General features: G+C 38.1%; 1 protein-coding gene across 3 annotated transcripts in view; it reads left to right on the top strand.

The window, feature by feature from the left end:
* The window catches only part of USH1C (USH1 protein network component harmonin), a 393388-nt gene that overhangs the window by 66362 nt on the left and 314586 nt on the right, over window positions 1–12440 (top strand). The gene's annotated exons all lie outside the window — the stretch shown is intronic.

Genomic DNA, 12440 nt, shown 5'->3' with positions numbered 1-12440 from the left:
AATGGGATTATCTATCTTTTTAAACAATAACAATTCTGTTGTAGACTGTCCCTTTAACTTTATTTAGGTTTAAAGGGACAATGAACCCAATTTTTTTCTTTCATGATTCAGATAGAGCATGGGATTTTAAGCAACTCTCTAATTTACTAATATTATCAATTTTTCTTTGTTTTCTTGCTATCTTTTTTTTAAAATCAGGAATTTAAATCTTAGCAGCCAGCCCATTTTAGGTTCAGCACCATGGAGAGCACTTGCTTATTGGAGGCTTACATCTACCCACCAATAAGCAAGCATAACCCAGGTTCTCAACCAAAAATGAGCCATCTCCTATGCATCATATTCCTGCTTTTTAAATAAAGATAACAAGAGAACGAAGAAAAATTGATAATAGGAGTAAATTAAAGAGTTGCTTAAAATGTCATGCTCTGTCTGAATCATGAAAGAAAAAAAGTAAACCATAGCAATTAAAGGATTACTAAATTTCTGTTAATGAACAATTCGACTGAACTGAACAACTGAACAAACTAATCTTGGACAAAACAAAATAATAATTTTTCCATAATGAACAGTTTGTTTTTTGTCTGTAAACGTATCTCATAAGCCCCAACAAGCAATGCCTATTGGCAGGGGCAGAATTACAATTGGTGCAGCAGCACCAGGTCCCAAGTGCTGGAGGGGGGCCCATAGCAGATAGTGTATAAATAGTATCATTATAAATACATAGATATACTTAATATCATTATACAGGAAACTATTGCATATTACTAAGTTACCTTGCGGGGGGCAGGATAGCACCCGGGCCCTCTGTTGAGTAGGTCCTTTACTGCTTATTGTTTTCTGTAATCAGGGATAGGCCGCTCTATTCTTATGGTGGGGTACAGAGCATTTATTAAAAACTTGTTGGATTGGGGAGAGGCTCTTTATATAAAAATAATTACTGCATTTGATATAGGTATTTGAATTGTAATGATAAGAAAATAGTAGCATTATTCTTTGAATTTAGAGTTACACATGCTATCAGTTTCATAATAATTACAGTTTGTGTGGCTTAGAATACTGTCAGACTGGTTTATTGTGAGAGCTAAATGTCTATACTTTTGACTAGATATACCTAGAGTATGTAAGGAAGGACGGTATTGTGTATACTTAATTACTGGTAATAGGTTAGCAGAATTTTACCTCAATCAATCTGCTCTTTACACTATTTGAATTTTCTCTTTGCTTTGCAACCAATATATTTATGAAGATGGTTTAAGGAGTATTACATCCTAGTCTGCCTAACACACACTAATCCAAGGTGAGGCAGAGGTGGGGAATAACGTTATTTCCTGGTTAGACCAGGACTTATCTCCCTCTCTCCTTCACCCCTCTTTCTATATTAATATTATTCACATTTGGCTAGATTACGAGTTTTGCGTTAGAGGCTGTGCGGTGCTAACGAGCAGTTTATGCTCAGCGCTCACTTACAGACAGCGCTGGTATTATGGGTTTTTACAAACCCGGCGTTAACCGCAAAAAAGTTAGCGTAGAGCCAAATTTTCCTCCACATCTCACCTCAATACCAGCGCTGCTTACGTTAGCGGTGAGCTGGTTAAACGTGCTCGTGCACGATTTCCCCATAGGAATCAATGGGGGAGAGCAGGCTGGAAAAAAAACAGCGTTTAGCTCCTAACACAGCCCCATTGATTCCTATGGGGAAAATACATTTATGTTTACACCTAACAGCCTAACATGAACCCCGAGTCTAAACACCCCTAATCTTACATTTATTAACTCCTAATCTGCCGCCCCCGACATCGCTGACACCTACATTATTCTTATTAACCCCTAATCTGCCGCTCCAGACACCGCCGCCACCTACATTATATGTATTAACCCCTAATCTGCTGCCCCCAACATCACCGACACCTACATTATAGTTATTAATCCCTAATCTGCCGCCCCCAACGTCACCGCCACTATATTAGTTTTTAAATCCTAAACCTAAGTCTAACCCTAACACCCCCTAACTTAAATCAAATTTAAATAAATCTAAATAAATATTCCTATCATTTAATAAATTATTCCAATTTAAAACTAGTTACATTGTATCTAGCTTAGGGTTTATTTTTATTTTACAGGCAAGTTTGTATTTATTTTAACTAGGTAGAATAGTTACTAAATAGTTATTAACTGTTTAATAACTGCCTAGTTAAAATAAATACAAAAGTACCTGTAAAAAAAACCCTAACCTAAGTTACACTAACACCTAACACAACTCTATAATTAAATAAATTAAATACAATTAAATTATCTAAAGTACAAAAAACTCCCACTAAATTACAGAAAATAATAAGCAAATTACTAGAATTTTAAACTAATTACACCTAATCCAATCCCCCTAAAAAAATAAAAAAGCCCCCCAAAATAGTCCTACTCTACACTAAATTACAAATAGTCCTTAAAAGGGCCTTTTGAGGGGTATTGCCCCAAAGTAATCAGCTCTTTTACCTGTAAAAAAAAAAGTACAAATCACCCCCCCCAACATTAAAACCCACCACCCACACAACCAACCCTACTCTAAAACCCACCAATCCCGCCTTAAAAAAACACTAACCCCTTGAAGTCTTCACCCAACCGGGCCAAAGTCCTCAACAAAGCCGGGAGAAGTCTTCATGCAAGCCGGGCGAAGTGGTCCTCCAGACGGGCAGAAGTCTTCATCCAGATGGCATCTTCTATCTTCATCCATCTCTCGCGGAGCGGGTCCATCTTCAAGACATCCTACGCAGAGCATCTTCTTCATCTGACAGCTCTTCTCGAATGAAGGTTCCTTTAAATGACGTCATCCAAGATGGCGTCCCTTCAATTCCGATTGGCTGATAGAATTCTATCAGCCAATCGGAATTAAGGTAGAAAAAATCCTAAACCAATAGGATTGAGCTGGCATTCTATTGGCTGATTGGAATAGCCAATAGAATGCAAGCTCAATCCTATTGGCTGATTGGATCAGCCAATAGAATGCCAGCTCAATCCTATTGGCTGATTGGATCAGCCAATAGGATTGAACTTCAATCATATTAGCTGATTGCATCAGCCAATAGGATTTTTTCTACCTTAATTCTGATTGGCTGATAGAATTCTATCAGCCAATCGGAATTGAAGGGACGCCATCTTGGATGACGTCATTTAAAGGAACCTTCATTCGAAAAGAGCCGTTGGATGAAGAGGATGCTCTGCATCGGATGTCTTGAAGATGGACCCGCTCCGCGCCAGATGGATGAAGATAGAAGATGCCGTCTGGATGAAGACTTCTGCCCGTCTGGAGGATCACTTCATCCGGCTTGGATGAAGACTTCTCCCGGCTTCGTTGAGGACTTCGGCCCGGTTGGGCGAAGACCCTGGTTTTTTTAAGGGGGGATTGAGTGGGTTTTAGAGTAGGGTTGGTTGTGTGGGTGGTGGGTTTTAATGTTGGGGGGGTGATTTGTACTTTTTTTTACAGGTAAAAGAGCTGATTATGATGCAATGTCCTGCAAAAGGCCCTTTTAAGCGCTATTTGTAATTTAGTGTAGGGTAGGGCTTTTTTTATTTTGAGGGCTTTTTTATTTTTTTAGGGGGATTAGATGAGGTGTCATTAGTTTAAAATTCTTGTAATTTGTTTATTATTTTCTGTAATTTAGTGTTGTTTTTTTTGCTCTTTAGATAATTTTATTTAATTTTTGGAATTAATTTAATTATAGTGTAGTGTTAGATGTAATTGTAACTTAGGTTTTATTTTACCGGTACTTTTGTATTTATTTTAGCTAGGTAGTTATTAAATAGTTAATAACTATTTAATAACTATTCTACCTAGTTAAAATACAAACTTGTCTGTATCATAAAAATAAACCCTAAGCTAGCTGCAATGTAATTATTAGTTATATTGTAGCTATCTTAGGGTATATTTTATAGGTAAGTATTTAGTTTTAAATAGGAATAATGTAGTTAATGATAGTTATTTAGATTTATTTAAATTATATTTAAGTTAGGGTGGGGTTAGGGTTAGTGTTAGACTTAGATTTAGGGGTTAATAACTTTAATATAGTGGTGGCGACGTTGGGGGCGGCAGATTTGGGGTTAATAAATGTAGGTAGGTGTCGGCGATGTCAGGGACGGCAGATTAGGGGTTAATAATATTTAACTAGTATTTGCAAGGCGGGAGTGCGGCGGTTTAGGGGTTAATATATTTCTTATAGTGGCGGCGATGTCCAGTTCGGCAGACTAGGGGTTAAAATTTTTATTTTAGTGTTTGCGATGTGGGGGGGGGGGCCTCGGTTTAGGGGTTAATAGGTAGTTTATGGGTGTTAGTGTACTTTTTAGCACTTTAGTTAAGAGTTTTATGCTACGGCGTTGTAGTGTAAAACTCTTAACTACTGTCTTTTAAATGCGGCACCAGGATTGACAGGAGAGGGTCTACCGCTCACTTTCGGTCAGACTCGTAATACCGTCGCTATGCAAGTCCCATTGAAAATATAGGATACGCAATTAACGTAAATGGATTTGCGGTATTTCCGAGTCTGGCCAAAAAAGTGAGCGGTACACCTATACCTGCAAGACTCGTAATACCAGCGGGCATTAAAAAGCAGTGTTGGGACCGGCCAACGCTGCTTTTTAAGCCTAACGTAATCTAGCCGATTGTAAGCACACTTTTTTTTCTCTTTCACTGATCGCACATAATCACCAAGTATCACATAATCACGAAGTATACTCTAATTCATTTGAGATTATTCACAGTTTTTATTTGTATTTTTCAATAAGCACTTTGATCTCTTTCATTGTATGGAGAGATTTCTGTCAATGAATTCCCAAGCTAGGGCTAAATCTCCAATAATGGCGGGCAAACAAATATTATTGAATCACTCACCTCTCAGTTTGATTCACTAAAATTAGAAATTTAAACTGACATTTTGAAATTAGAGAATATGCCAGTAGGTTATAGGAAGCAGAGCAGCGCATATATCTGACTTGGAAGATACTGCTGAGATGCACAAAACTAAACTAGAGGAGAGTGAGAAAGTAATTCACAAAATGCAGATGAAAATAGAAGATCTTGAAAACCGCAGTAGGAGGATTAAAATTAGGATTTTAGGAATTCCTGAGTCCAAATTATATGAGGATGTAATTAAATTTGTGTCTGCTACACTTCCCTCTCTCTTAGATGTACCAACCTCACACCAATTATAGTAGAGAGAGCACACAGAATTGGTAAACCCCTAACTAATAAAGATGGCAGTATTAGAGCTAGATCGGTGATTGTTAAGTTACTGAATCTCCAAGATACAATACTTGTATTACACCAGTTTTTAAAAAGGAGCAACCAGTTTACATAGAAGGTACAAAAATCTTGATTTTTTCATACAAAACCTTAACAAAAAGAAAGGAATTAGCATCTATATATGTAGCAAAATGTTGAAAGAGGGTCTAATGGCCACAGTAATCTAACCGGCAAGATTGAAAATTACCGATGATAAGACAATACATTTTTTGATGATGTTAAAGAGGCAGAACATTTTTAACCCTTAAGAAAAGTCAATAATTTAATGTATTTTGATTTTTCCAATTACTCCTGACATGGTTCATCAATGGGATGGAACTATTTTCCCCTTCTTCTGTTATTTTTTTTCTTTTCACCCTTTCTTTCCCCTCCCCGCCTTCTTTTTAAACTCAGACTCTCTTATTTTAAAAGGAAAATCTTTTTTGTATGGATAGTGAATACAAATTGTTAATTTCCTCTTGGAGTGTGGGGGGCATCACTTCCCCAATCAAACGGAAAGCTATTATTCAACATCTCAAAAAGTTGCACACGGAAATTAACATATGAGGAAGCATTAAAACTTAAAGTTTCCTGGGTAGTTTCCTTGCAATCCCTCAATTGCAAGGAAAAGAGGTGTTGCGATTTTATTTAGTAAAAATCAAAAATATGAAACACTTTACACATATATTGACCTAGAGAGGAGATATAAAAACCTCAAATGGAATATATACGTTATGTAACTTATACGCACCTAATCACTTGGGCCCAGTGTTCTGGGGCTCCCTCCAGTTTAAAATATTAAATATATTGGAAGGTCATCTTATTTTAGGAGGAGATTTTAATATGGCACCTCAATATCCTTTAGATAGATTAAGGCAGAGCATAAATCAGGGTAAAACCAAGAGAGATAAAATGGAAAATAAACAATCTGGGAGTAAGGGACATATTGAGAGCGCAAAATCCGGACACCAAAGGCTTCTCCTGTATGTCTAAACAGTATAGGTCACTTTCCAGAATAGATAAGTTCCTCATTAGTGATAGTTTAATAAATATAATACATCTAATTCTACATTCTGTTTGCCAGATCATGCCCCTATTATTTTGGAGATCTTCTGTAATACTTTTTCCTTCTTTCGTCGTTTCCATTTTCCTGTATATTTATGTAAATACAACTAAATCACAATTTTTTGGCTAAAAAAACACTCTTAGGGGTAGATTTATTAAATGTCGGATGGACATGATCCGCTGTAGCAGATTATGTCCACCCGGCATCGCTAAATGCCGACAGCATAGGTTGCCGGCATTTAACATTGCACAAGCATTTCTTGTGAAATGCTTGTGCAATGCCGCCTCCTGCACATTCACGGCCAATCAGCTGATAGCAGGGGGTGTCAATCATCCAGATGGTTGGTGGATGAGTTAAGCAGCAGTGGCCTTAGACCGCTGCTTTTAAACTTTTGTTTTTTCTGGCGAGCCTAAAGGCTTATGCGGAAAAATCAGCCCCTAAGATCCTATATGATATTCCATTCAAATCTGTTGAAGTATCCTTTAAATATCTTGGAATTAGTAATGCTTGGAGTTTAGTGAACAGCCTCTGAAAGACAATGGGCAGGGGGATTGGGGGGGAACTGGAGTTGTTCATCTCCCCTTTTTTTTAGATTACTAATATTATTAATTTTTTCTTATTAAATGTGTAAGTTTCAAAAGAACTATGGATTGCTAGATCACGAAGAATTATGATTGTATGTCGACACAATGTCATTTTTCTGTTTTGATTATCATTTTTCCTCACTTCCTCATGTTTTATTTTTTTGTATCCTGCCTGCATATAAATAAAAATAAAACTTGTTGGATCCATACTGCTGAAAAATCAAATAAATCTATTTAAATAATAACCATCAAAGTTGCACACAAGTTTCATTTGCTATTTGCCAATGCTTAGGTTAGATTGGGAAAGAGAATACAATAAGGTGGGTAGTAATATGGATAGTTTTTTTAAATAAACCCTTATTTTTCTACAGTTTACCTTATCTCAAACATGTATCGCTGGTAGCAAAACCCTGAAATACACCGTTTTAAAGGGACAGCGTACTCTGATTTTTTTTAATCTCCTTTAACCCCTTTGCTAACGGGCATTTCAGGAAAAAACTTGCCCAAAGTACTGGAGAAACTTTAGCACAGGAATAGAGCCTTCTTTTTTTTTTTTTTTACCTATGAAAACTGTACAACTCAAGGTATTGATCTTGGCCAAATTTGATATTTCATGCCACTATTTACAATCATTAAAAAACTTTGGGGTCCTCACTGAAATTATTGACACAAAACTACTGCAGTTATAAAACAAATGGCTGTAAAAGCTTCTAAGGGGTCCCCTTTGTTCAGAAATACATGCATTGCTTTCCCATTGGTTTTTGTCAGTTAGAAGACTGCTAACTGCAGCTGCGCACCACACTTCTGAAATTCCTAATTAAATTGTAAGATTAACAGATCCCTACCTGATCCCTCCCAAACACATCTCTTCCCTCTTCCCCCTCACTGGTCACCACCATCCTAGGTACTGGCAGTCTGCCAGGATGCAGTTTAGGGCTTTTATTTATTTATGTATTTATTTATTTTATATATATATATATATATATATATATATATAGTTTTTATTTCTGTTGTGTACTGTAGCTCCCTCTTCACCCTCTCACTCCCTGATGCTCCCCAAACATCTCTTTATCCCCCTCCCACTGCTCCAGGTCATATTTGTTACTAGCAGCCAGTGTGCCAGTACATATTTTTTGTTTTATTTATGATTTTTTTTTCTCTTTAGTGTAGGGGACCTCTCACCCCTCCAAGATCATCATTTTCTGTAATGTAGGTTCCCCTTCCCCCTCCAGTGTATATTATTTCATAGTGTAGGGCCCCATCCCTCCCTCTCCCATGCCTAAAACATTTCTGTAGTGTAGGGAACCCAGCCCATCCCTCGCCCTCCTTAACTGGGCCTCCCACCCACCTCTCTCCTTCCCTCCCAGAACACAAAATCTTCTCACTAAAAAAAAGAAAGAAAAAAAAACATGCCAAAAGCTAAAAACATGATTTGTAACCTAACAAACACACATGCCACTCTACTGATATTAGCCCTTTTCAAATCCCTTAAAGGGATAGTAAACACCTTGAGATTTTTCCATAAAATGTTTAATTATGAATAATGAAACAACTTTGCATTATGTTATTATTATTTATTGTGTTCCCTTGTCATGTAATTTAGCTCTGAAATTGAATAATTTTTAATTCTCACAGTTTGTAATGCACCTGCTGACTTCTCAATGCTAACTCTGCTACATATCTGTCCCTAATTGGCTTTATCAGATATTAACTACAAAACAATTATTTTGTTACTAACTTTATGACATTGGTTAGCCTTGTTTTCTTTGGACTAAGGCCCAGATTGGTTTCTCCTTAATAAGGAAATAGTAGGTGTAGTTTAGTTGTTGAAAACTTATTTCAGTAAAAAGTTTAATTTGTTCAAATATGTTATTCTATAGCAACACAACAGAAATGTCTTTTAATTACAAGGGTTTTAATGTCCCTTAAAAGACACATACACACACACTTGGGCATCCACAAGAGTTGTAAGGGGGGAACATGCCCCTCATATTTTCCTCCCCATCTGGAGTATCACTGCAGGAAAAAAAAGTCAGTTGAATGTCCATTTTTTTTTTTATTTCCCTGAATGTAGATCCATTTTAGGGGAACAAGCAAAGTTTTCTGGGAGTTACATAGCATTCTGGAATTTATAGTTCACTCTCAGTATTGAGCCACTGCAGTTCTGCACTCTAATTCTTAGCATGCATTGTACCTTGGTGGGAAGTGAGTTTCCTGTTTGTCTTAGGTGTGCATGGGCATCCATTGACATTTTTACAGGTGGGCAATGAAGTAAAATATGCCCAATTTGTCTGGGTATATTTTTCTTTACTGCACACCTGGGAAAATTTATGTGGATGCCCATGCACACCTAAAACAAACAGGATTACTTTAGAGACCATACTGAAATAATTTGATGATCTACAAACTACTTTAGAAGTCATTTGCACATCATCAGGCGTTGTAAAGTCATCAGCTAAGGTAAAAACATCAAATCCTCTGGTGATGACTTCAGAATGATTAGCAGATTACCTTACTGATTACTTCACAAGCATGAACAGCCAGATAATGCCTCTAGAGTCATCTCATTTAAATATTTTGGCCTGTGGGCATACTTCAGGATGGCCTCTGATGACTAGTTTTGAGTCATCAATTACTTCAGAATGACTCAAGGAACATCGTCCTTTTTGACTAGGATACACATCTCTGGTTTTGGAGCATAATAGGTTAATAACACATCTGTTATCTATTACCACTTCACACTATCAAAAATGATCAATCACCCCAGCCTTTGATGTAATTACTAAACTCAGAAAAATTACCATTTTTATTTGTCTTTAATTTTACATATTTAATTTATGGATTACAAAATCCTGAGATTAACTATACAAATGGAAATTCCAAGCTTCAGGGGTATTAACAGTAAAAGTATTTTTTTGGTTGTGATAACTGAAAAAACTTTGTGAGAAATTCAATACTGGCCAAGGTTCAGAAATTATTGTCTGAGTAAAACAAATGCAAGATTGAGATCAACTCCAAAGTGTTTATTTAACTCACCCAAATGTATCAAATACACAGAAAAACCATTGGCCATTATGTATATGTGCGATTGCAGATCTTGACAGTCTAAGCTTTTATCTCTTGCAAGTTCGGAGTGGAGCTTACCTATGTGTTTAACCCCTTTGTGGGGGGTTATACACATAGTTATCTGGGGTCAGTAATGCTAACATGGCATGCCCTTTAAAGGGACAGTCAACAATATAATTTTTATTGTTTTAAAAGATACATAATCCCTTTATTGCCCATTGGATAAAATGGATGTCTGTCAAAAGAAATGAAATAAGGGGGGAGTTTGCAGAGGCTTAGATACAAGGTAATTACAGAGGTAAAAAGTGTATTTATATAACTGTGTTAGTTGTGCAAAACTAGGGAATGGGTAATAAAGGGATTATCTATCTTTTTAAACAATAACAATTCTGGTATAGACTGTCCATTTAAAAAGCATGTGATAAGAGGCAGCCCTCAAGGGCTTAGGAATTAGCATATGAGCCTACATAGCTTTAGTTTCAACTAAGTAAATTGAAAAGTTGATTAAAATTACATGTCCTATCTGAATAATGAAAGTTTAATTTTGACTAGACTGTCCCTTTAAACAAAGGGGCCTATTTATCAAAGGTCTTGCGGACCTGATCCGAAAGTGTGGATCAGGTCCGCAAGACCTCGCTGAAGGCGGAGAGCAATACGCTCTTTGTATTCAGCATTGCTCCAGCAGCTCACAAGCTGGTGCAATGCCGCCCCCTGCTGACTCGCGGCCAATGGGTCACCAGCAAGGGGGTGTCAATCAACCCGATCGAACTCGAACATTACTGCTCTGAGCAGGCGGACAGGGTTATCGAGCAGTGATCTTTAGACCACTGCTTCATAACTGGTGTTTCTGACGAGCCTGAAAACTCAGCAGAAACACGGGCCGTCAAGCTCCGTTCGGAGCTTGATAAATGGGCCCCATTGTGTCACATGTTGTAATATAATATTATCTAACCTACAGAGTCACGAACACCATGTAGAGTTATATAGGTGAAAAGGTTATTACTAGGAGCAAGACAAGGAAATGTACAGATGAAGCTAAGAGTTTATATTTATGTGTAAATAAAATATAGACAAATGGTATATGTGTGTATTTGGCTGCATTTTTTATAGTTGTATTTTCAAATGGAGTGTGACTAGATGAGGTTTAGGGTAAATACTTAGAATGAACTAATACGGTTAGAGTTTATAATGAGATCAAAAGGAAAGAAGTCAAATTCTATGCACAATATTATTACATCAAAGCCACTTGCTCTCTTGCAACCAGTTATGCTCGAACAGCCCTAATCAAAAAAGATGATCTTCCTGAAGTAATTCTGAAGTAATCAATGACTTCAGACTAGTTATGAGGAGCCACCCTGAAGTATGCCCATATGCCAGAATATGTAAATGAGATGACTCTAGAGTCATTCACTGGCTGTTCATGCTTGTGAAGTAATCAGTAAGGTCATCTGCTAATCATTCTGAAGTCATCACCCATAATTTTTTACCTTAGCTTATGACTTCTGATGATGTGCAAATGACTTCTAAAGTAGTTTTATGTTCAAATGACTCCAGGATGGTCTCTAAAGTAATCCTGTTTGTCTTGGGAAGGAATGTCACTCACCCTGAATGAGCAAGTGTGGATGTGATTGATCTCAACACCTCTGAGGTGGCAAAGTTGGAAAATAAGCTGTTTCTGTTTCTTATATTTCTATCTGGAAGCTTCACTCATGCACCTGCTCCACATAGATGTGCAATTGGGTGGAACCTATAGGTGCAGTAGAGGTGGAACCTAGAGTTGCACTAGGGGTTGGGCTTTGGTGAGAGCTAGGAGTGGAGACTATATGAGGGGCCTTGGGGAGGGTTAATGGTGGGGATATAGGTGCACTAGGGGGTAGGGCCCTAGGGAGGGTTAGTGGTGGGGCCTAGATGTGCACTATGGGTGGGGCCTTGTGGAGGGTTAGGGTGGGCTTACAGGTGCACTAGGGGTGGGGCCTTGTTAAAGGTTAGTGGTGGAGCCTAGATGTGAATGAGGGGTAGTGCCTCGTGGGGTAGGGGTGTAATTATAGATGCACTAGAGGTGGAGCATTGTGCAGGGTTAGTACTGGGGCCTAGATGTGCACTAGCAGTGGGGGGTTTCAGGAGGGTTAGGGGTGTGGTTATAGGTGCACTAGGGGTGGTGCCTTTGGGAGGGTTAAGGGTGTGGTTATAGGTGCACTAGGTGTGGGGCCTTGGCGAGGGTTAGTTATGGGGACTAGATGGCCACAAGAGGTGGTACCTTGGGGAGGGTTAAGGGTGTGGTTATAGGTGCACTAGGAGTGGGGCCTTGGGGAGAGTTAGTTGTGAGGATTAGATGTGCACTGATGCCTTGGACAAGGTTAGGGATGTGGTTATAGGTGCACTAGGGATGGTGCCTTGGAGAGGATTTGAGGTGGGGTTATAGGTTCACTAGGGATGGGCCTTGGGTATGGTAAGG

This window comes from Bombina bombina, chromosome 7 (assembly GCF_027579735.1).
Source record: "Bombina bombina isolate aBomBom1 chromosome 7, aBomBom1.pri, whole genome shotgun sequence".
Lineage (NCBI taxonomy): Eukaryota > Metazoa > Chordata > Amphibia > Anura > Bombinatoridae > Bombina > Bombina bombina.
This window is presented reverse-complemented; position numbering and strand designations above follow the sequence as displayed.